The sequence below is a fragment of the Anabrus simplex genome, chromosome 3 (assembly GCF_040414725.1).
Source record: "Anabrus simplex isolate iqAnaSimp1 chromosome 3, ASM4041472v1, whole genome shotgun sequence".
Lineage (NCBI taxonomy): Eukaryota > Metazoa > Arthropoda > Insecta > Orthoptera > Tettigoniidae > Anabrus > Anabrus simplex.
In genome coordinates, this window is record NC_090267.1 from 24,578,532 (window position 1) to 24,603,338 (window position 24,807).

General features: G+C 39.3%; 1 protein-coding gene across 3 annotated transcripts in view; it reads right to left on the reverse strand.

Annotated features, from left to right (window-relative positions):
* LOC136865936 (uncharacterized) overlaps positions 1–16,959 on the reverse strand; it is a 360,192-nt gene extending 343,233 nt beyond the window's left edge. For 2 of the 3 annotated variants that reach the window (XM_067142491.2, XM_067142489.2), the window contains exon 1: positions 16,827–16,959. The gene's annotated coding sequence lies outside the window, so the exon portion shown is untranslated. Of the gene's footprint in view, positions 1–16,488; positions 16,804–16,826 lie in introns of those variants that run through there. The other variant, XM_067142490.2, reaches the window with a different exon arrangement.
* Between the last annotated feature and the right edge of the window lie 7,848 nt (positions 16,960–24,807).

Here is a 24,807-nt window from a genome sequence, read left to right on the forward strand (position 1 = left end):
TGGTCTCAGTCATGGAGGATAAGAGAAGTAGAGGAAGACCAAGGCAATGATGGTTAGACTCAGTTTCTAATGATTTAAGGCTAAGAGGTGTGGAACTAAATGAGACCACAGAACTAGTTACAAATAGAGGATTGTGGTGGAGTATTGTGAAATCATACAGGCTTGCAGACTGACCACTGAAAGGCATTATAATTATTATTAACAGTCCTGATGGGAGTACAGGTGCTGATACGACTGTATATGATTAATTATAATAATAAGTACTGAAAGGTATAACAGTCAATAATGAAGATTTTTGTATGTAGGTATGTTGTTATAAGATAGACTGACTAGTGTTAACCATCGTCCAACGAGACAGAAACAGTGTGTTTTAAAAAAATGTATGTGTGGCCGGTTCAGTTCATTACGGTAATGGAGTAAACAATACAGCCAGCGTCTCTATGCTGAATTTCGAGCAGCAGTAACTAACTCAAGTGCCTAAGGAGGCCAACGGCTTCAGGTGGATGAACTCCTTTGGGTGGGGTGATGGTCCATCCAGTGGAGGAAATGCCACTGAAATCCATTACGCAGTGTCCGTACTCCATGTCAGAAGCGGCTGAAACAGGAGTATGTACTCCATATTAGCAGCGGCCTAATATAATTCAACTTTCTGAATAACATTCAAAATTGTCATTTGAATTGTAATTTAGATAGTCGACCATAAAAGGTCTTTTGAAGAAGAATTCCAAATAATAATGGATTTCTCTCCATCAAGCATTAAAATTCTCCTTGGCGATTTCAATGCACAAGTGGGACAAGAAAGAAGATACCAAAATATCACTGGAAAATGGCCAGCACATAAACGATCAAACAAAACCGATCAAAGATGTCCTAACTACTAGAGTGGTATCTTTAAAATAGGAAAGATCACAATATGAAGATAAAGTTGGAATTCAAGAGGACAAATTAGGGCAAATGTTTGTTTATAGGAAGGGGAGTTAGGGACAGAAATAACTTAACAAAGGGAGATGTTCAATAAATTTCAAATTTTTTTGAAATCATTTCATTAAAAGGTTAGGAAAACAACAGATAGGAAATCTGCCCTAAATGCAGATCAGTAGTGATTGAAAATTTTTGGAGTTACAGAGGTGCCAGTAATTTTCCTGCAAGAATTATTTTGTTGTTGTTTGCGTCATCAGTCCATAGACTGGTTGGATGCAGCTCTCCATGCCACCCTATCCTGTACTAACCTTTTCATTTCTACGTAACTATTGCATCCTACATCTGCTCTAATCTGCTTGTCATATTCATACCTTGGTCTACCCCTACCATTCTTACCACCTACACTTCCTTCAAAAACCAACTGAACAAGTCCTGGGTGTCTTAAGATGTGTCCTATCATTCTATCTCTTCTTCTCGTCAAGTTTAGCTAAATCGATCTCCTCTCAGCAATTCGATTCAGTATCTCTTCATTCGTGATTCGATCTAAACATCTCACCTTCAGCATTCTTCTGTAACACCACATTTCAAAAGCTTCTATTCTCTTCCTTTCTGAACTAGTTATCGTCCATGCTTCACTTCCATACAATGCCACGCTCCACACGAAAGTCTTCAAAAACATCTTTCTAATTCTGATATCAATGTTTGAAGTGAGCAAATTTCTTAAGAAAGCTCTTCCTAGCTTGTGCTAGTCTGCATTTTATGTCCTCCTTACTTCTGCCATCGTTAGTTATTTTACTACCCAAGTAACAATATTCATCTACTTCCTTTAATACTTCATTTCCTAATCTAATATTTCCTACATCACCTGCCTTCGTTCGACTGCACTCCATTACTTTTGTTTTGGACTCATTAATTTTCATCTTGTACTCCTATAAGCCATGGGTTACACCCTACATTTTGGAACTAATGAACATGCACCAGATGGCCAAAAGGAAAGGAAATGAATACAAGAAAATAAGAAATAAAATCCATCGAGAAACTAAAAAAGCAAAGGAAGATGGATCGAAGCACAATGTAAACAGATAGATGAAAATATAACCAAAGGTAACACCGAAAAAGCTTTTACAGAAGTCCGGAGGCAGTTCCAAAGAAAGATAAAGCCCTTGAGTACAATAAAAGGAAGCAATGGAGATGTGATAATAGAGCAGGATAAGATAGCTATAATTTGGAAAGAATATGTAGAAGGCCTGAATGAAGGACAAATAGATGACGATGTAATAGAAAATGAAAGTGAGATAGAACAAGATGATTTGGGACCATGTATACTTAGAGAGGAATTTGATAAAGCTTTGAATGAGCTAAAACAAAGGAAAGCTCCTGGAGTAGACTCAATCCCAGGTGAAATACTACAAGCTCCAGGGGATAAGGCAAAATATTCCTTATATCAACTAGTAAATGAAATTTATACTAGCGGAGAAATACCGGAAGGTTTTGAGAAAATTATATTGATACCTATCCCAAAAAGTAATCATGCAAAGAGATGTCAAGATTATAGAACGTTAAGCCTGGTAACAGATGCCTCCAAAATTATTACAAGAATTGTTTACCATCGCATGGAGAAAAGAATAGAAGAAAATCTCTCAGAAGATCAATTTGGGTTTAGAAGAAAGAGAGGAACAAGAGAAGCAATTTTGAGCCTTAGAACAATTATTGAACAAACCCTAAGAATCAATAATAACATCCTAATTGCTTTCATTGACATAGAGAAAGCGTTTGATAATGTTAACTGGAATATTATGTTTAAAGCCCTTAGAAGTCTGAAAGTGGACTACAGAGATCGGAAAATCATCTATCAGCTGTACAAGAACCAGACAGCGCTTATAGGAAAGGAGCAAATCAACGCGAAAATAAGAAAAGGAGTAAGGCAAGGACGTGGTCTGTCGCCTCTATTATTCAATGTGTATTTAGAAGAAGCAATGAAAGAGTTTTCAGGCACCTCCACCCATGGAATAAAAATAAATGGCCAACTATACCAAACAATACATTTTGCGGATGATATTGCCCTCATAGCTGAAACTGAGAAAGAGATAGAGACCTCACTAAAGAAACTGAATGATCTACTAAAACTAAAATGTAATATGAAGGTTAACAAAACAAAAACTAAGATAATGAAATGTACTCCAGATGGTAAACAGGATGTTAATGTTTGGTTGGAAGTAAATCAGTTCAGTTATTTAGGAAGCATCATTACATCTGATGGGAGGTGTGAAAAGGACGTCCGTTCTCGAATAGCCCAGGCTAAAGAAGCTTTCAATAAAAAAAGAAGCCTATTGACCTCCAAGGCAATATCACTACCAGTAAGAAAGCATTTCATTAAGAGCTTCATTTGGAGCATTGCGACCTATGGCTCTGAAACCTGGACTCTATTACAGGCTGATAAGAAAAGAATAAATGCATTTAAAATGTGGTGCTGGCGTCGAATGTTACGAATTCCCTGGACTCACAGGCTAACAAATGAAGAAGTTCTCAAGAGAGCTAACCATCAGTCTAGAGAAAATGATAGCGAAATGAAGATGTAGTTGGACAGGTCATTTACTCCGGCATTCATCATGGTGCACCACACTGCTTGAAGGGAAACTGGAAGGAAAGACTAGAAGAGGACGACCTAGAGCAGGGTTCCTCGATGGCGTTAAAGGGCGACGTCCATATCAACAAATCAAGCAGCTGGCTCAGGATAGAAGGTCGTTGGACGAGGACAGTCATGCTACCCACCAACCATCAGGTTGAGGAGAATGAGAGAGAGAGACTCCTTACCCAAGACTTCATCCATACCATTCAGCAACTTCGAGATCTTCTGCAGTCTCAGATAAAATAACAATATCATCGGCATATCTCAAGGTTTTGATTTCCACTCCTTGGACTGTGATTCCCTTTCTCTTTGATTTCCTTTACTGCCTGTTCTATGTAAACATTGAAAAGGAGAGGGGACAAACTGCAGCCTTGCCTCACTCCTTTCTGGATTGCTGCTTCTTTTTCAAATCCCTCAATTCTTATCACTGCAGACTGATTTTTATACAGATTGTAGATAATTCTTCGTTCTCTGTATCTGATCCCTATCATCATCAGAATCATAAATAGCTTGGTCCAATCAACATTATCGAATGCCTTTTCTAGATCTACGAATGCCATGTACGTGGGCTTGTCCTTCTTGATTCGATCCTCTAAGATCAGACGTAAAGTCAGGATTGCTTCACGTGTTCCTACTTTTCTTCTGAAGCCAAATTGATCTTCTCCCAACTCAGCTTCAACTTGTTTTTCCATTCTTCTGTAAATAATACGTGTTAAATTTTGCAGGCATGAGATACTAAACTAATGGTGCGGTAGTTTTCACACCTGTCAGCACCGGCTTTCTTGGGAATAGGTATAACAACATTCTTCCAAAAACCGGATGGGACTTCCCCTGTCTCATACATCTTGCACACTAAATGAAATAACCTTGCCATGCTGGTTTCTCCTAAGGCAGTCAGTAATGCAGAGGGAATGTCATCAATTCCAGGTGCCTTGTTCCTATTGAGGTCTCTCACAGCTCTGTCAAACTCTGACCTCAAAATTGGGTCTCCCATTTCATCAGCATCAACAGCCTCTTCATGTTCCAGAACCAAATTACCTACATCTTTACCTTGATACAACTGTTGGATATGCTCCTGCCATCTTACTGCTTTGTCTTCCTTTCCCTAGAAGTGGCTTTCCATCTGAGCTCTTAATATTCATACACCTAGATTTCCTTTCTCCAAAGGTTTCCTTGATTTTCCTGTATGCAGCATCTACATTTCCCAGGACCATACAGCCTTCAACATCCTTGCACTTCTCCTTCAGCCATTCCTCCTTAGCTACTTTGCACTTTCTATCCACTTCATTCTTTAATCGCCTGTATTCTTTTCTGCCCTCTTCATTTCTAGCATTCTTGTATTTTCGTCGTTCATCAATCAGGTCTAGTATCTCCTGAGTTATCCATTGATTCTTGGTTGATCTTTTCTTCCTTCCTAACATTTCTTCAGCAGCCCTACTGACTTCATTTTTCATGACTCTCCACTCTTCCTCTACAGTGTTTCCTTCAGCCTTTTCATTTAGTCCTTGTGCAACATGTTCCTTGAAACAATCCCTCACACTCTTTTCTTTCAACTTGTCTAGATCCCATCTTTTTGCATTCTTTCCTTTCTTCAATTTCTTCAACTTCAGATGGCATTTCATGACCAACAAGTTGTGGTCAGAGGCCACGTCTGCTCCTGGGAAAGTTTTGCAATCCAACACCTGGTTTCTGAATCTCTGCCTAATCATAATGAAGTCTATTTGATACCTTCCAGTGTCTCCAGGTCTCGTCCACGTATACAGCCCTCGTTTGTGGTGTTTGAACCAAGTATTGGCAAGGGCTAAATTATGATCAGTGCAGAATTCAACCAGCCGACTTCCTCTTTCGTTCCTTTGTCCCAATCCAAATTCTCCTACTGTACTACCTTCTCTTCCTTGGCTTACCACTGCATTCCAGTCTCCCATCACAATTAGATTCTCGTCATCTTTTACATATTGTATTAAATCTTCTATCTCCTCATATATTCTTTCGATTTCTTCATCATCTGCTGAACTAGTAGGCATATAGACCTGCACTATTGTGGTGGGCATTGGTTTGGTGTCTATCTCGACGACAATAATTCTTTCACTATGCTGGTCGTAGTAGCTTACCCGCTGTCCTATTTTCTTATTCATTATTAAATCAACTTCTGCATTTCCCCTGTTTGATTTTGTGTTGATAATTTGGTAGTCGCCTGACCAAAAATCTTGTTCTTCCTGCCAACGTACTTCACTTATACCAACTACATCTAACTTTAGCCTATCCATCTCCCTTTTCAGATTCTCTAACCTACCACAACGATTCAAACTTCTAACATTCCATGCTCTGACTTGCAGAATGTCAGTATCCATCTTCCTGATGATCGCCCCCTCTCGTGTAGTCCCCACCCGGAGATCCGAATGGGAGACTAGTTTACCTCCGGAATATTTTACCCGGGAGGAAGCCATCGTCAGTACATCATTCATACAGAGAGAGCTGCATGTCCTCGGGAGTTAGTTACGGCTGTAGTTTCCCATTGCTTTCAGCCGTGTAGCAGTATCAACACAGCTAAGCCATGTTGAGTATTATTACAAGGCCGTATCAGTCAATCATCTAGACTGCCGCCCTTGCAACTACCGAAAGGCTGCTACCCCCCTTTCGATGAACCATTCGTAAGTCTGGTCTCTCAACAGATACCCATCCGATATGGTTGCACCTGCAGCTCGGCTATCTGCATCATTGGGACACGCAAGCCTCCCCACCGCGGCAAGGTCACATGGATCGCAGAGGAGGAGAATTATTTTATGTACCAGTAAATCTACTAACATGAGGCTGACGTATTTCAAGAACTTACAATGTGTATTCTCCTAGGATGTTAGTATATTATTATTATTATTATTGAAAAATGCGCACATGCCATGCAGAATACCATTACATTACATTTACATTACATACACATTACTTTTCTTTGCTATAAGCTACGATGGATTTCTGTCTATTCCTGCATTTTACAATATGGTATCTATCACAGAATTCCAAGCACAACTCACACACACATTCGTCATTTGGTTTGTGAAATAATTTGTTGCAGCACACCTTGTGATGGAAACCATGGATCGCCAATCTCGTCGTCACGTGTCGCATATCATGATTAGCTTCCATCCAGGTCCTGTCTTGCATAGCAGATGTTGCATAGAAGTCCACTGGTATGTTGTTTTTCTTCTCATGCAGATCTTGTATAAGCTGTTTGAAGCTGGTACTAGCTTGAAGTATGAGCTCGCATCTCAGATCCTCTATTAAGGTCTCCCTGGTAAGCTCATACACTAGCCTCGATCTTGCATTCTGCGGGACTCGTAAAATTCTCTTCAGGTATCTAGCCTTTACTCGCTCCAATTCTTCCAGCTGTTTGTACGTGAGGTATTCTGCCACTAATTCTAGGCCATACGTCAGAGCAGGTAGTATCTTTAACCTAAACAAGTTCATAGCTATGCTGATCGATAGTTGTGTGATGTTTCTGATTTCATTCATAGCCCTAGTGGCCGCCACTGCTCTAGATCTTATATGTAAACTGAAACTCTTTCCCGTTGTTTGAATTGTGATACCTAGATATTTAAAATTGTTAGCCCTCTTGAGTAGTTTGCCATTGCATTTGATGTTCTCTGCTTCAGTGAGTCTTCCTCCTTTCCTAAATACTACCAATTTCGTCTTCTCTTCGTTTATCTGGATGTCGTTTCTCTCTGCCCATTCACATAGTGTGTTTAGCGATACTTGCAGTTTATCTATATCTGTCGCTGTGATGGCCATGTCATCAGCGTATACGTATGTGCTTGTTCCTGCCATCCCTTTGGTGACATCGTTCGTGAGAACATTAAACAGGATAGGGCTGAGTGGATCGCCTTGGAGGACACCGTTCGTCTGCGACAGCCAGTCAGATATGCCTATTCCATCATCTATCTGTATGTAGTTTTCTGCCAGTATATTCAATATCAGGGTCGTTGTGCTCGTTCTTCCAATTAGTTCCTCCAGTTTATCTATTAATACCTTTCTGTTGACCGTATCAAAGGCTTTTGAGTAATCAACAAAAACCACAAAGTTTTCCTTTTGGTCTTTCTATCATCTGTTTTATTTGTTCCAACAGGTTTTCTACTGCCAGAGTCGTGGACCTTCCCTTTCTAAAACCAAACTGTTCCTCTGGTAGAAGGGGTTCTAGCTTCTCTGCCAGCCTTTTGGCGAGGATTCCTGTTAGGAGTTTCAGTAATGTAGATTCCAACGATATTCCTCTATACACGTTTGGGTTCTCTGTGTCTCCTTTTCCCTTGTATAATAGCTTGATTGTTGACTTTCTCCATTCGTCTGGTATACTTCCTAATTCCAAACATTTATTTAGAAGGGAGGTCCATATCGGTAAGTATTCTTGTGCTGTCTGCTTTAAGTGTTCACTTATTCCATCTACTCCTGGTACTCTGTTATTCCTCATTTTCTGTATTGCTTTAGCAATTTCATCCGTGGTGAAGATCTCATCAGCTTGTGGAGTCATAGGTGTCTTAATCATGGGTCTTGTTTCTTTTGAGCAAATTACTATTCTTATATGATCTATCCATGTTTCCATAGGTATGTTGGGCTGTATTTTCTGCCCTTTTGGCCTCAGAGCTCGGTAGGGGTTTTCTTCTGCCTCCTCTACCATTTTCTTATGTTCTTTTTCCAGGTGTTGCTTTTTCTTCTTTTTTATTAGGTCCTTGTATTTCTTTCGTTCTCGTTGGTATTCTTCGGTGGTTGCGCTTGCCATTTGTCCTCCAGTTTTATGTAGTGTTTTCAGTGTCAATTTTCTTTGTTCATAACATTCTCTGTCGAACCATAGCCTCGCCTTCCTATTTGAATCTTGTGTGGTGGCCCCATTTATTATAGTTTATTTCAGCCATGAAGCGGCCTCATCAATATTTCCTGCTCTTATTGCTCTTTCAACCTTATCTTTTTCTTTCATTTTCCCTTTAATTTTTTCCATGTCCAGGGTCTTGCCAAATGTTATATTTCGTCTTTTTTCTAATTTGCTACTTCTACCGTTTTCTATATTTAATTGTACTGGAATGTGTTTACGGATGACTGCTGCTTCTTTTTTCACTGTGGTGGCAAGGTGTTTTGATCTAAAGCCCTTTGTGATTATTAGGTCTATTGTGCTAGCACCGTTATGCCCTATGTATGTCCAGTCCTCCAGTCTGTTGTGTATTGTAAAGCCTTCATTTGTTAGATATTCCGTTACTTCTTTGCATTTTCTATCTTGCCTATTTATTGCGCAATTCAGATCTCCCGCAATGATTATCTTATCCATACTTCTACTGTGATCCAAGGCCATCCCTAGTTTATCTATTATGTCTGTTGCGGTGTGATCTGGATTAAAGTAGACTGTTACTATAACTCCAATTCTTGTCCCGACAACCAGCATGTTTTCTTCTCTTAATAGTAGTTTGAAGGGGGCCAGTTGTGGTTTGATGATACATAGCACACCGCCCGCTGGTCTTCCTCTTCTCACACACTGTATCGCTTAGGCATGAAAATTGTAGAATTCTGGGATGTTCAGTTCTGTGTCCTCTTTTACCATTGTCTCTGTGAGTACTCCAATGTCATAATCAGCCATGATATTTCTCGGAAGCAGGCTCAAGACCCCCCTCAGGCCTTCTATGTTCTACGTTATTATATTAGTCCCTGATTGCTGGGCCTCTGAACTTCCAGGGTTGCCGAAGGGCCGACATATTACATCTTCTGGCCAGAAGTTTCCATCGTACACTATTTCTAGGTCTTGCATTGGAATGCCTATTTTGAAGGCTCTGCTTCCTATTTTGTCATTCACCAGGTTGCAGGATGTTAGTATAGTAAGTGAAAGAGAGTCAAGGTGTATGAAGACTTCTGCAATGAGTTCTAAAACAAAACAATATTTACATGTACGAGAGTGAAAGGACAACTTAATAAGTTGGAAGTAATAGACATGGTCGGCTCTTGACCTGCTGTACAAATGACTGCAAGCTGCAATTAAAGACTTTGTACCTGCACAACAGGCTACTACCAGCAAATATCAACACTGGATATCACAAGGGACCAGACTGATACTATTTAATAAGAAGAGAGCTCGGCGCCTTTCGAAAGACTTCCCAAGCGCACACACACACACACACACACTCGCAATACCTTTGTTAAAATCTGCTGCCACACGAGGTTTATGGTCAGAAGAGACTACAAAACACATGTAGACACTGTCACTGAAAACGTCTGCAGAAATCCCAAGCGCTACTGGAGTCTTATCAACACAGGGAGAAGGACGGAGTGAATTCCTGTCAGCGTGATCCACAATGATGCAACAGCAGATGGAGCTGATCGCAATGAACTGTTCAACAGGTATTTCCTCTCCAACTTCTCCCCTCCCTTACAAAACCAACCGCACCCTCCCGTAGCTACAGTTTCAAACAGAACCCTATCAAGCATAACTACCACACCAACTGAAGTTAATAACCTTCTTCAAACTCTTCGTACCAAAAAAGCTACCGGTCCCGACACTATAGGTCATCTTTTCCTAAAAAATACTGCCAGCACCCTTTGTGTCCCTCTCTCTAAAATATTTAACAGATGTTTTGCTGCAGGCTATGTTCCTATTACCTGAAAACAGGCAGATATCGTTTCATTTCTCAAATCAAGCAACAAATTTAATGTTTCATCTTACCAACGAATTTCTATTCTCCCCACACTATCCTTTATCTTTGAAAAAATTATACACCAGCATCTCCTCGCATTCACCTTGCCCTATATCTCAACCAAGCAGCATGGTTTTCTACCAGGTGACTCTTGTCTAACGAACCTGGCCACTCTGCATAGCTTTGCATCACATGCCATTGCAGCTAAATCACAGCTGGATATCTGCTATGTAGACATTTCAAAAGCTTTCGATTCTGTAGACCATACTCTGTTGCTCCATAAACTCTCCGAACGATTTATTTTTATTTTTTTTGCTACGGGCTTTACGTCGCACCGACACAGATAGGTCTTATGGCGACGATGGGATAGGAAAGGCCTAGGAGTTGGAAGGAAGCGGCCGTGGCATTAATTAAGGTACAGCCCCAGCATTTGCCTGGTGTAAAAATGGGAAACCATGGAAAACCATTTTCAGGGCTGCCGATAGTGGGATTCGAACCTACTATCTCCCGGATGCAAGCTCACAGCCGCGCGCCTCTACGCGCATGGCCAACTCGCCCAGTCCGAACGATTTAATATACATGGCAGTCTTCTGGCCTTTCTTGCTGGCTTCCTACATAACCATTGGCACAGAGTGGTAATATCAGGCACTTAATCCTCATGGTTATCAGTCACCTCCAATGTCCCTCAAGGCAGTGCTCTTGGCCCCTTGCTGTTTTTCTTATGGAAGATCTGCCATCTGAACTCAACGAAACAGCGAATACCCTACTTTTTGCTGACGACTGCAAGATATTTAGGGAGATCAAGAATCCAGCAGATGCAGCTCTGCTATAGTCCTCACTTAATGCCCTCTCGAACTCGTGCCGTACTTGGAAACTTATCCCCAATCCACAAAAATGCAGCCACATGACCACAGCACTACGTAAACATACCTACTCAACAAGCCCATCACTGTAGTTACGCAACAGCGTGACCTAGGTGTAATATTCGATACTAAATTACAATTTATGACCCACATAGAAACATACACAACCAAGGCTATGAAATTACTCAGCGTTCTCTACTGCTACACAGAAATTTCTGACCCCACTGCTCTTCGTCACTTCTTCCTCACGATCATTCAAACTCTCTTAAACTACTGCTCTCCGATTTGGACAACAGCCTCCCCCTCCAATACTAATCAGTTAGACAGAGCAGTGTCCTCCTTTGCTGCAAATGTAAGGAACAGAAACCTCAAGCTCAGAAATCTGTCTACACAGCAGGTATTAAGGGCAATAAATGTGTCACCGCAGAACATCAGGCAACAGGTAGCTGACAAGTTTCCTCCCTGGGATCTTAAATGGGCATTACCGCTCTGAACATCCTGTCTCACTCTTCTCTTTCCATGTTCCTTCCCGCTCCACCAGAACCAAAAACTTTCTACACATTCCCCACACTCAGCACTCAATACTTCAACGATCTTTCCTAATCCGCCTCCCAACTTTCTTTAACAATATTAATAGGAGACAAGAGCTTGATATAGCATCAAATAAAAGCATATTCGAGAGGGGTGTAAAAAGTCTCTTAAAGATAAGTTTATGTGAAGGGATTATACTGCCATCTTGACCCACGACGACTTGGCTATGAACAAAGACATTCTCATGGATTTCGATTTGGACAGTTGTTATTAGTAGGCTGTGTACCTGATCTTGTTATATTTTGTTATGTTTGTTATATTTTATTATGAAAGTTTACATTTGTTAATTAGTCTGTTGACAGTGCAAGTCTTGTGCTTCGTGAATAAATAAATAAATAAATAAATAAATAAATAAATAAATAAATAAATAAATAAATACAAACATGTGGGAACAATGACACGAGCGTGCTTGGAATGATGAGATAAAGACATAATGAAGAAATCAAAGCTGCGCCTATAAGCTGGCTTTGTTGGTGGGGTCATGTGAGATGAATAGAGGAGGATAGTTTACCTAGGTGAATAACGGACTCTACCATGGAAGGCAAAAGAAGTAGTGTGACACCCAGGCGTTAATGGCATGATTTAAAGACGAGTGTAGAATTAAATGAGTCTATGGAGCTAGTTGCAAATAAAAGATTAAGGAGAAACATTAATTCATAGAGGTTTTCAGACTGAACGCTGAAAGGCACACGATTCTGCAATAAATATGCATGCATCACAGCTAAAATAATGTTTAATGAAAATGTGTACAAGTAAAAATTTAAAATTTTCTATTAGACATGTATTTTCTTTAACTACAGTATTAAGCTGTCAAGAGAAATGTAGCAATCTATATATAAAATTGTCTTTCTGTTGGTACTTTTTGAACATTAACCTGATACCTATTTTTTATTTTTTTATCTGTCTGTTGCAGCATTACAGTAAAATAGGTAATGGGATTATTTAGTTTATTTTCCAGGTTGAACCGTGTTCTGATTTTTACTTTACAATAATGGCAAGTGGGATCTTAGATACAAGTTGTTCAAAATAATTCAGCAGGAGATGATCTTCAGAGGGCCCAAAACATAAAACTCAATGTATCTTTCTTACGGTTGATTTTGCAGGAAAACTGCTCATGACCAAATTAATGTAGAATACTACCAACATACCTTTTTTTCTCATTTTTTTTCCCTGATAGAGTGAAAACTAAGGAAAATATCAGAATTATCAGTGCCAGTCGTCTAAAAGTTCAAGCCAATAACTAACTCCTTGGAAAGTTGCTATGAAGATCATACTGGCAATGTGTTAAATGTGTTGTACATTTGTCTGTACCTTTCAATACTAATCTGATATTTGACTTTAATACCACGAGAAAAAGATCAAACTTGAATATGAAAGTGCACAGAGCCAGGAAATGAGTATGTTATGACAAGCCAATGACAGGGAGAGACAGCCCCCATTCCCCCACCCTTGTATGCCTCAGGATCTTGCAAGCTGAGGAATCAAACATAAATTTAATCATGCACATGCTAAGCGACAGTTCCACCAACAACATGTAAAAAGTCAAATAGATTATAAAATATCAGGACAATAAAAGCCCTAATGTAATTTTCAAGGTTAAAAAGAACACACTAACTGTCTACTCATACATTCCCTAGGACGTAAGAAACAGCAGTGTAGAATGGCTTCAAAGAATATTGTTAAGTGGTCAAGCCTCGTTCCGTTTCTCTGAGGGATCGAGTATTGAGATGAAGCTTTGTAACAAGTTTTACAACTGGATACTCTTCCTGATGTCAATCTCATCAGAAGAATGAATGAGATGAAATGAAGAACGTGATAGTAGGAAAGAAGAGGGTGAAACCTGCTGCCAACACAAAGCCTACTTCTGTCAAATAGCACCAAGGGGCCTGCTCAAGGCTTAACAACCCAATCGATGGAAAAATCACCTTGAAAAGCATCATCTGCCCTCATTCCATAGAACAGTGCAGAGAGTTTTGGAACTGAATCAAGGCTTTTGGAACGCAAATAATGCCGGCCAATATTCTGATGGTGAAATATTTTTTCCAACCAACAGGACTAGAACCAGCAAATCATGGTGTCAGGCCATATAGATTTGATGTCTGGTAATGATCATCGCCAGCAGGTAGGCCCAAAGAATATTGCCAATCAACAGTCAAAATACAAAAAAAAATCCCAGTGTTACACATAGAGAGGAAAGGTTTGTTGTACTGGCAGATTCATGTTGGCACACTTCAGTGGGAATGATCCTCAGTTGCCATACAATTTCCCAATAAAATAAAAATGGATAGACCTGCAAGTCATGAACAAAGTGAGAAAAAGAATTACGAAAAGATTTTCAGAATGATTATTAAAAACAAACCCATGATGCAACACCCTATCAGGACCTTGGCCTGCCCAGCCAGATGGCCTGCAGGTACTGGAGTACAGTCCAGTCAGTGTGAAGACGATATCCTTAGTCATATTACTTGGCCTTTTTGACCTCGCCTGTTGCCTCTCATAACACACAGTTCCTCAGTTAGCATCAAGAAGCTGAGTGAACCCTATTCCAGGAATCAAACCCAGGGCTGCCGGGTAACTGGTAGGCATGCTACCTCTCCAATATGGGACTGGCTAAAAATGATTCCTTTATTATATACAGCACTGTAGAGTGGTCACTTTTCAAAGGAGGGAACTTCAAAATAGATCAACAGGTTATCTGTTGCCTAGTTCACGTAGGGACTTGCTAAAAATATAGATCAATATGTTATCTGTGTTCATTGCTTAGTTCACATAGGGTCTTGGCTAAAAATATTTACTAACAGCTGTAGGTAACATATAAATATGAACAACAAAAAGATAACATAAGACTTAAATGAATTGCATGAATGAGCTAAACATAAATGGAAAAAGGTTGCTGCCTTAAAAATGTGACATATAAATGTGAGAACCGTACAACTGAATTACTGTACGTATAACCAAGGTTCCACTGTAAACCAATTACAAAGTAATGGAATTCTGTGATTAAAGCACTTGAAGGGGGAAATATCAGATTAAGATATAAAGTTCTGTTGTTTGACCAAGCCTTGTCCCATTTGTAAAGGAAGAATAATATTTTTATTTTGACAGTGAAGTAACCAATGATATGAAAATTAAATATGAATAATGCTGAAGTTGAGGAGGACAGATTGGATAACAAAATGGAGAGATCCTGAAGAAAGTTGGTGAGAGGTTTAGTAAATTTTAACCAACAAAATTTTTTTTTTTAATGGATTGATTGATTGATTGATTGATTGATTGATTGTGACACCCAAGTTTTACACAGTTTGTTTTTAGAGAAAGTGTATGGAATACGTATGTCAGCAAGAGACTAAGACATGAAAATAAATAAGCTAATATACTGACTAGCTAAATTAATGGCTCACTTGAATTTTCAAAGGAAAAAGAGTGTTGAATTGAGAAGCATTTCAAAAAATCATCTGAGTAACGAAGGGTAACAATAACAGACAGATAACATCATTTAGAAAAAATGTTCATGAAAATATTCAATGTAAATAATAAAATAAATGTTTCACAATTGAACATGCCTTTTCCTTTGAAAATCCAAGTGATCTATTAATTTTGCTGGTCAGTGTTGATTAGATTAAGTATACACTACATGTAAGGGGCAATAGTTAGAGATGAATAAGTTATAAGGTGGTACGGAGTGTTGTTCAGATAGGGCATTGGACAGACAACAACCCATAAGTACTGTATGTTACGATATTTTTTAAATATATAGGATAGGCTGTCCCTTTTGCAAAGGTTGCTCATAACTGGGCAGTACCAGCCACGAAGAAATTAAAGCATTTCTGTTATTTATGAGAGATTATCATTTTTGTGTGATGGTTGTGCAGCTGGCATTGATCATCATAATATAACAACCAGCTGCACCACCATGCTCTCATACAGGCCAAGTAGCCAGCTTAGTCAAAGTACTACTGTTCTCATATAGAAACTGGAAAGATAGTAGGCTAATTTCAATGAGGTTCAAAATTTCTGGCTCAGTTCACTTTAGAAAATCATTTAGCCTAGTTCTAGCCAAAGTCTAATAATACAGGAGTCAGAAGTGATAATCACTTGGATGCTGCAAGTTGTGAACCCCTGAAGGTTGAATCACAGTGAAATATGGTAGGCACATCCTAAGATGAGAAGGAATTTTCCTAGTTACTGTACTAAAAATCAAGACATATTTCACACACTTGCCTGCCTTATACAAAGCAGAAAGAGCAGAATTTGCCTACACTAAACAGCAGTCTTTCTGAACACAGTAGGCCTACCAGTATTCTTAGCAAAGTACCATTTTAGCAACTGCTAATGAAAAAGTAATAGTTTAAAACTATGCAACAAATTGGCCAATTAATATCAAGTTTGGAATACCGGCTACTACAAGGCAAATTAAATAAACTTACGAGCAATAATACTTATTACGAAAAGCCATTGGATGAAATGAGCCGTACACAAAGGTTTAGGCCTATCGTGCAATTATATCAAACAGGTACAAAATATAAATATTCGTATTTGGCGAACACCTAGAGTAAGAATCAGGCATTAGAATACATTATAAATTCCGAAGTGTGAAAAACTGAACGATTACACAACCAATTACTAACTTTATCATAATCGCAAGAATTAAGAGACGTTTCATAGGTAACTTTTAAATACCGAGCAAGCCGCGCCTACAGCCTGGAGCCCCCCCTGTCACTCGTGATGATCGAGCTGTCAAACTGTCAATTATGCAAGCTATATTTTCATATTGAAAAATGTCATGTTCAACATCCACACAATACTTGATGATATACAAACTTACTTTAGCAGCAAGGTGGGATCAAATATACAGCTTAATCAAAAATAAAGTATCCTATGAGAGAAAACTGGTTCCAGAATACACGAATTTTACAGCCAAAACACACTAAGCAACGCTTTGAGAAAGGTCTCTCTTGTGTGCAGATAACTCCCAGTTCACCACACAACTTACTAGAAAAAATATTAATTTTTTTCTCCCATCAACAAATACCCGATTTCGAGAGCGATGGTGGAAAAAGACCCCACACGAAGAAAGATCCTGCATCACTGAAGAACACAGTAAAAGACTTCACTCAAACAAACTTTGAAGGACATCATCTGTAAAGGTCTCTCAGACATTACCTTCATCCTAGGATAGATAGTGTTTTTATATTTCACTCAGAATCACATTTAATTGATATACCTTCGTCGCTTAGGTATATACGATCGATTTCTCATGCGCGTACCGGGATGACATTCAAGCGCAGCAGACGGCTCTGAAAGCGCCAAACTCAAAACTCAAAAACAACAGACGATCGCTTTCCGAACTAAATTATACCCTCTCTTTCCCAGATCGAAACCAAGGATCACGTAAGGGAAAATCTTAACACGATGTTCCCAGATGCTCCAAAGTTTCGGAAGATATTCCGACTGTTACAAATATTCCAGAAAATACGCTCATTTTTTTGGCAGATATGATATGATATTTGCTTTGAGGATGTTGGCAGAGAAACACTGGGAAAGAGGAAAAGACCTAATTATTGTGTTTATGGACCTTGAAAAGGCGTATGAAATGTTCCTAGATCAACTATTTGGAAAAGTCTTAGAAAACTTGGTGTACCGGAGTACCTTATTAGGAAGATCCAAATGCTATATACTATTAGTAAAAGCTGTGTCAGAATTGGAGATGGTCACTCTGGTTCAATACAACCAAAGGAGTACAACAGGGAAGTGCCTTATCACCTCTTCTATTCATAGCAGTTATGGATACCATTTTAAAGGAACTAAAAGGAAAAGGTAATAAAGATCTTCAGGCTCTGGTGTTTGCAGACGATGTGGCAATATGGGATGAAACAGAGAAGGGAGTGCAAAATAATCTGAATGCATGGTGGAAGAACTTTGATGATTATGGAATGAAATTGAACCCATCAAAAACAGTAGCATTGAAAATCAGCAGACATAATACAGAATGCAACATAAAAATACAGGACCACCAAGTTGAAGTAGTACACCAATTCAGTTATTTAGGAAGCGTAATGGCTAGTAATAACAGAGCTGATATAGAAATAACAGAGAAACCAAAGGCTCTAACTTTTACAGTACCGGTACCGGTATCGTTAAGACACCTACTATGAGATGAGAAGGTCCCACAAAGAACCAAAAATGACCCTGTATAAGTCATATTTCATTCCCACCCTTACATATTCTCTGGAAACCTGCACACTAACATCAAAGGATTGTAGTAGGATTCAAGCCTGTGAAATGAAATTTCTTAGAACTGCCCTCCAAAAGACCCGACTTGGTAATGTGAAAAATGATGAGATCCGATCTAACCTAGGTCTAAATGAATCGATGGAGGAAAGACTTAGGTCATCTAGGCTTAAATGGTTTGGGCATGTTAAACGAATGAATAGCACAAGGTTACCATGTGCTTATTTGGAAAAGAGAATAACAGGTAGAAGACCAAGAAGAAGATGGATAGACCAACTGAGGGAAGACGTGGAGAGAAGAGGATGGAATTGGGAATCTTTCTTGGACAACAAAATGTTTTTGAATAGGCAACTTTGGAAGACGGTCGTTTTCAAACACCCTACCCGGCTTGCTGGAAGGGCAAACCGATGATGATGAATCTGCTAGGAAGAAATGGTTTACACCACTATACAACAATACGATATGATGCGATTAACTTTCCTTCAACTGCCATGAGTATTAAGAAAATTTGGAGGGCGATTCTGATATATTATACCTTGAGAATGAGTTATTTAAAGTGACAATGGTGCGGGTCTCTCACATAAAAGCACTCTTAAATGACAGCCGATTGAGCTGAGATGTCAGTACATGACCTACCACATCCTAGGGGCAGTCGAAGCATAAATTCCTGCTAAAATTTCGAACTTGGTGCGGTCTTTCTACGTCTGGTGAAAAACCACATATACAAGCACAAAGAGGAAGGGGAGTGGGGCGATGACCTAGATGTTACACCCCTTTAAACAGCAATCATCGTCGTCATTACCGGTATTTAAAAAAAAAGAACAATCCTCGAATGAAAAAAAAGTTATTCGGTTCTGTCGGTCAACGTTAAGTTCATTTAATTTTCAATACGGTAAAATAATAAAACTTGACATATTTCTATAAACATCTTCTGAAGTATTATTTTTTGAACTGGCAGCACACTCTGACCCAACATGATATAAGGAAGCAAGCTTTCTGAACAAAAGAAAATTGTAATAAGTCAACTGTGAAAATCTAGGTATAGAAACCGTTTGTATGAAAATAGATTTCCTTGGCTTTCCTTCAAGTAATATCTTCAGATTTGATTAAATGAACCAGTTAAGAGAAAAATAAAAACTCTGACTATGGTATCCTGGATTAATGGTCCCTAGAATGTCCTCATAAGAACCTGTTTCTGGTTAAAATACCTATCCATACCCTTAAATTTTTCAGTAAAATGGATATGACTGCCAATTGCATTTGCCTTCAAGTTAGCCTTAGCTGACTTTGCTAAATTCAATTTCCTAGTAAGTTGCTTCAGTCTCTCCTTAATTCCACAACCATTCCAAACTATTTTTTCTACCCTAAACCTGGACAAGCAGTGGCGTATGCTGGGATCAAGACGTGGGCTACCTACCACTAGACTTAGGTTACCCCTTTTCGATGGTTAGTTTAGTGAACGTCAAGCCTTCAGTGTTTTGAGCTGCAGTCAATAGCCAACGGAGAAGCCTCCTGTGTTGTCAAGGCTGCTTTACAAGCTACTGCCCTGGCCTCTGTTACTGCCAATGTTCAACCCCTGATCAGTGGAGATGATAGCCTAAGGTTTAGCGAATGAAAGTCCGGCTTTGTGGCTAAATGGATAGAATGCTTGCCTTTAGTCCGATGGCCACGGTTTTCAGAATCAACCCCCTAATACTGTTAATTCCTGGGTATTTATGACGTCTTCGCCATTAAATGTGTCCTCATTAGGTCGCCACCAAGCCTATACAGATGCCATGCTCCTTCATTATTATTATTACTATTATTATTAGGGGTTGCCTGGCCGAGGTGGTAAAGGCGTGCTCGGTTCACCCGGAAGGACTTGGGTTCAAATCCCCGTCAAGAAGTCGTAAAATTTAAGAAACTATATTTCCACTTCCGAAGGTGCATATGGCTCTGAGGTTCACTCAGCCTACACCAAAAATGAGTACCAGGTTAATTCCTGGGGGCAAAGGCGGCCGGGCGTAGAGCTAACCACTCTACCCCATCACGTGCCGAGGTTAACAATGGTGGAAGCCTTTACCTTCCACTCCTCCAAGGGCCTTCATGGCCTGTACGGAGGTGACTTTGCTTTGCTTTTGCTATTATTATGAATTACTATTATAATTATTATCATCATCATTAAAATGTTAAATTTTACAGCGGTCGTACTCATCCTTCACAGGTTAATTAGCTTCCTCGGGAGATCAGTGGTGGTGTCCGACCCATGATTACAGGTTCTATTCCAACCAACAAAAGAGAACACTAAACCTGAAACATTGCATTCCATTTTAGCAGATCTAACAATAAAAAGAAAACTATATTGCTCCTATAACAGCAGCCCTGCAATGTCTTTCTACACGGATGTAGAAGTAAATGGATGTGAAATACCAACACTCTGTTATCAGAAGTATGAGGTGATGAAGTATATACGATGAGTAACGCATGGTTGATAGTTAGCAGTGGCGATCTGACGGACCGAAGCTTAGCATACCTATCCGCCTGGTCCCCGCTCCTAACCAATATACAGCAGCAAGCCGCGTGTGGCGAGTCGAGGGACGAGAGTCTGGGCTGCAATATTAGTCTCCGATGCCTTGCTCTCAGAAATACGTGCGACGTTTCTTCTCACTTCTTTTAAGTTTTGTAAATGGAACAATGTGTCAGATGCTTACATTATAATGTGCTTTAGACTTTCATCATTCTCAATTGAGGTTTGAGCTTCACTGATAGCCTTGGTAGCCCTCAGTATACGCCACTGTGGACGAGTGAAATAGAAATGAGTATTTTTGCTGTTTTCAAGTATAACATAGGTCAATAACTTACTTGTATTAAAGTACCAGTAGCTACCGTATGTGAACAAACAACCACTAAATAGCGGTTGGCCAATTCACAGTTAGTGATAGCGGTCTCTTGCCAAGATCCCAAAACCATAGCAACCTGTAGTCAGGATTTCACCTTAAAAGTAATTCCAGCTACACATAACTGTTGGTAGAATTGTCTGTTACTTGTAATCCATCTATAATATCACAAACTAAGTCAACAGCCCAAATTCCTTACAATGTGTATTCAGCACAGCAATCCTCTACGGCTGGAGTTCTTACCTATGAGTCGTGACAGCCACAGCTTCCTGAAAAAAAAAAAAAAAAAAAAAAAAAAGTTCATTAAAATAAAGTACTTTTGAAATTATAAACATTTCTACAATGTTTTTACGATCATTAAAGAGATCTAGCAACAATTTATTTTTATTGTTTTCAGTGAACGGGAAAGAGGTGGCTTGTTTCTTAGAATGAGGGAGGCCTTGAATCCTTGATACTGGTTGACGTACTCATTCCTCGCCAATCAGATGCTTGGGCACTACAATTCTCTCAGTTGTCTCTTTGCGCTGTGGTAATGAAGTCAGTCTTGTATTGTTGTACTTCTCATGATAACTAAATCAATGCGTTATTTGTACTAATATGTAATATTTTGTCAGTGTTGAACTTTTATTTATTAAGATACAAACCAGATATTTGTGGTACAGTATTATAATTTTTTGACTTACATAAACTTCAAATATGGCTAAGTGTCAGTATAAAGACAATTCTCTAAATGTGCATTTCTCATTTATAATGGACCAATGAAAAAGAGAAATTTATCAAGGGAAATATTTGATGAATTTCCAAGTTCTCAAAAGCATTTAAGAAAATACTAGGTAAACAATTGATAGGGAATCTGCCATCTGGGCAACAGCACTAACTACTAATGATGATTGATTGACCAATAAAGCCACTGTGTGTCATCTGTTGTGAAGTACTCAGCAATGAATCACTAAAGCAGAACAAGCTAGAGGCATGTTGAAACTAAACAGAGTGCATGTAGCAAAAGATCTTAGAGGTTGATGATAATAACGAACTAATATTTAGAGACTCCATGAATAAAAAATAAATAAAAGAAAGCAGAGTGCATTAGTTAGTCAGAAATGGAGGCTCTAACCAAGTATGAACAAAAGTACTGTAAAAAGTTTCCATCTCAGTAATAGAATGACAAGTGGAGATCTTGAAATATACTTCAATAATAAACATCTAGTGAATAGCAGGTATTCCAAATACCTGGGTGTTACACTCAGTGGAACACTGTCTTTTAAACAGCATATTGGCAATACTGTTGCCAAGCTCAAAAGTCAAAACATGTTCTGGAAACTGTGTGGAACAATGTGGGGAATCAATTTCCACAACGCTTCATTGCTTGGCCCTTGGGCTTCTGTATTCTGCAGCTGAGTACTGTGCGCCTGTTTGGTTAAACAGCACCTATGTGAAGAAGATTGGTATCCAGATGAATAATTCCATGCATTTGAACACAGGTACTACAAGGGCAAGTCAATAAGTATCTGCAATTTTGCTCTAATTGTCTTTAGATTGGCTCTTTGGTGTTGTGTGCTCACCAACCGCTAGATGGCACAGTTATATAGGTCTGTGGTAGGTTTCAGGTCAGTATAGCTTGCGCTGTTGCGACGTAAAGATGTTGGCGCCACTCTCTGTTTGCACCAAGGAAGAACAGCGTTCTATAATCCGTGTTTTATGATCTAAGGGCACGGAAATTCATAGAAGACTTTCAGCACAATACAGGGACAATGTTTTGCAACAACAAAGTGTTTACTAGTGGACTGAACAGTTCACAAGGCATTGCACAAGCGTGAAGGATGAGGAAAGATCCAGGCATCCATCTGCAGCCGTAACTGATGCCAATATTGAACAAGTGTGTGATACGATCATGAATAACAGATGAGTGACTGTTGATGATGTGGCAGACCATATGCATATTAGCCATGGTTCACAGACCACAAAAAATGGATTACAGAATGCTGTTCTTCCTTGGTGCTAACAGAGAGTGGTGCGGCCATACTTATGTTGCAACAGCACAAGCTGTACTGATCTGATAACATTGAAACTTACCGCAGATGTAGACAACGGTGCCACCTAGTAGCTGGTGAGCACACAGCACCATAGAGCCAACCTAAAGACAATTAGAGCAAAATTGCAAATACTTATTGACTTGCCTACGTATAAAGAGCAACCCCCTACAGCTGCACCCTATCCTAAGTCACATTCCTCCACCACATCTTCGCAGATGCAGTGGACTTATTCAAGAATATCATAAGATACTTCACAATTAACAACTGCCTATTTGTGAAGATCTCAAAGGCTACGAGCTATGTTGGCAGACTATGTTCAAGGCACCCACCACTTCAACTGGCTAAAACTTCATTGACAGCTATTTTGATTGAACAAATGATGGTCCCAGGAATGGCAAATATCCTCATCTTTTGGAACTTCATGATTTTCCTAATATCACTGAACACCTTCCTGGTTTTGATCTACATAAGAGAGCCTGGTCAACACTTAACATGAAGTATGTGGGGAGCTCCTGTTCAAATGGAAGAAAATTTCTTGTGTACTGTATGAATGCGGGGCTGATAGACAGACTATTCAGCACATCACACACATCCTTAATGTATCAGGTATTCAAGATGCTTTTGAGACAATATCTAACAAGGATCAAATTAAGAAGGACAAGCCCACATATATATCATTTGTAGATCTTGAAAAGGCATTTGATAATGTTGATTGAATCAAGCTATTTCAGATTCTGAAGGTCATCGGGATCAGATACCGAGAACAAAGAATTATCTACAATCTGTATAAAAATCAGTCTGCAGTGATAAGAATTGAGGGCTTTGAAAAAGAAGCAGCAATCCAGAAAAGAATGAAACAAGGTTGCAGTTTGCCCCCCATCCTTTTCAATGTTTATATAGAACAGGCAGTAAAGGACATCAAAGAGGAATTTGGAAAGGGAATCACAACCCAAGGAGAGGATATCAAAAGCCTGAGATTTGCTGATGATATTGTTATTATATCTGAAATTGCATAAGATCTGGAGAAAATGCTGAATGGTATGGACAGAGTCTTGTGTAAGGAGTACAAGATGAAAATAATAAGTCCAGAACAAAAGTAATGGAGTGCAGTCAAAGTCTGGTAATGCAGGAAATATTAGGTTAGGAAATGAAGTCTTAAGGGAAGTAGATGGATATTGTTACTAGGGTAGTAAAATAACTAACGATGGCAGAAATCAGGAAGACATAAAATGCAGACTAGCACAAGCAAGGAAGAGCTTTCTTAAGAAATTTGCTCACTTCGAACATTGATATAGGAATTAGAAAGATGTTTTTGAAGACTTTCGTACAGACCGTGGCATTGTATGGAAGTGAAACATGGACGATAACTAGCTCAGATAGAAAAAGAATAGAAGCTTTCAAAATGTGGAGTTACAGAGGAATGCTGAAGGTGAGATGGATAGATTGAATCATGAATGAAGAGATACTGAACTGAATTGGTGAGAGGAAACTGATTTGGCTAAATTTGACCAGAAAAAGAGATAGAATAACAGGACACATCTTAAGACACCCAGGACTTGTGCAGTTGGTTTTTGAGGAAAGTGTAGGTGGTAAGAACAGTAGTGGTAGACCAAGGTCTGAATATGGCAAGCAGATTATGGCAGATGTAGGATGCAGCAGTTATGTAGAAATGAAAAGGTTAGCACAGGATAGGATGGCAGGGAGAGTTGCATCAAACCAGTCTATGGACTGATGACTCAAACAACAACACCTAACAAGGAAAGTTCCACCAAGTTCCAACTGTTTATTCCTATGGAAGTGTCAGAAGTAATCATGAAAATGAAAGACAGAAAAGCTCAAGGACCTGATAGGACCTTCAACGAACACGTCAAACAATCCTCGGAATTATTCTTGGACTCTTGGACATCACTACTAAACAAATGCGGGGAATTAGGAAAGATACTTGACAGGTGGAGGAACTCGGTTGTTAAGACCCGAACTCTTACAGAGGTATAGTGCTAGAAC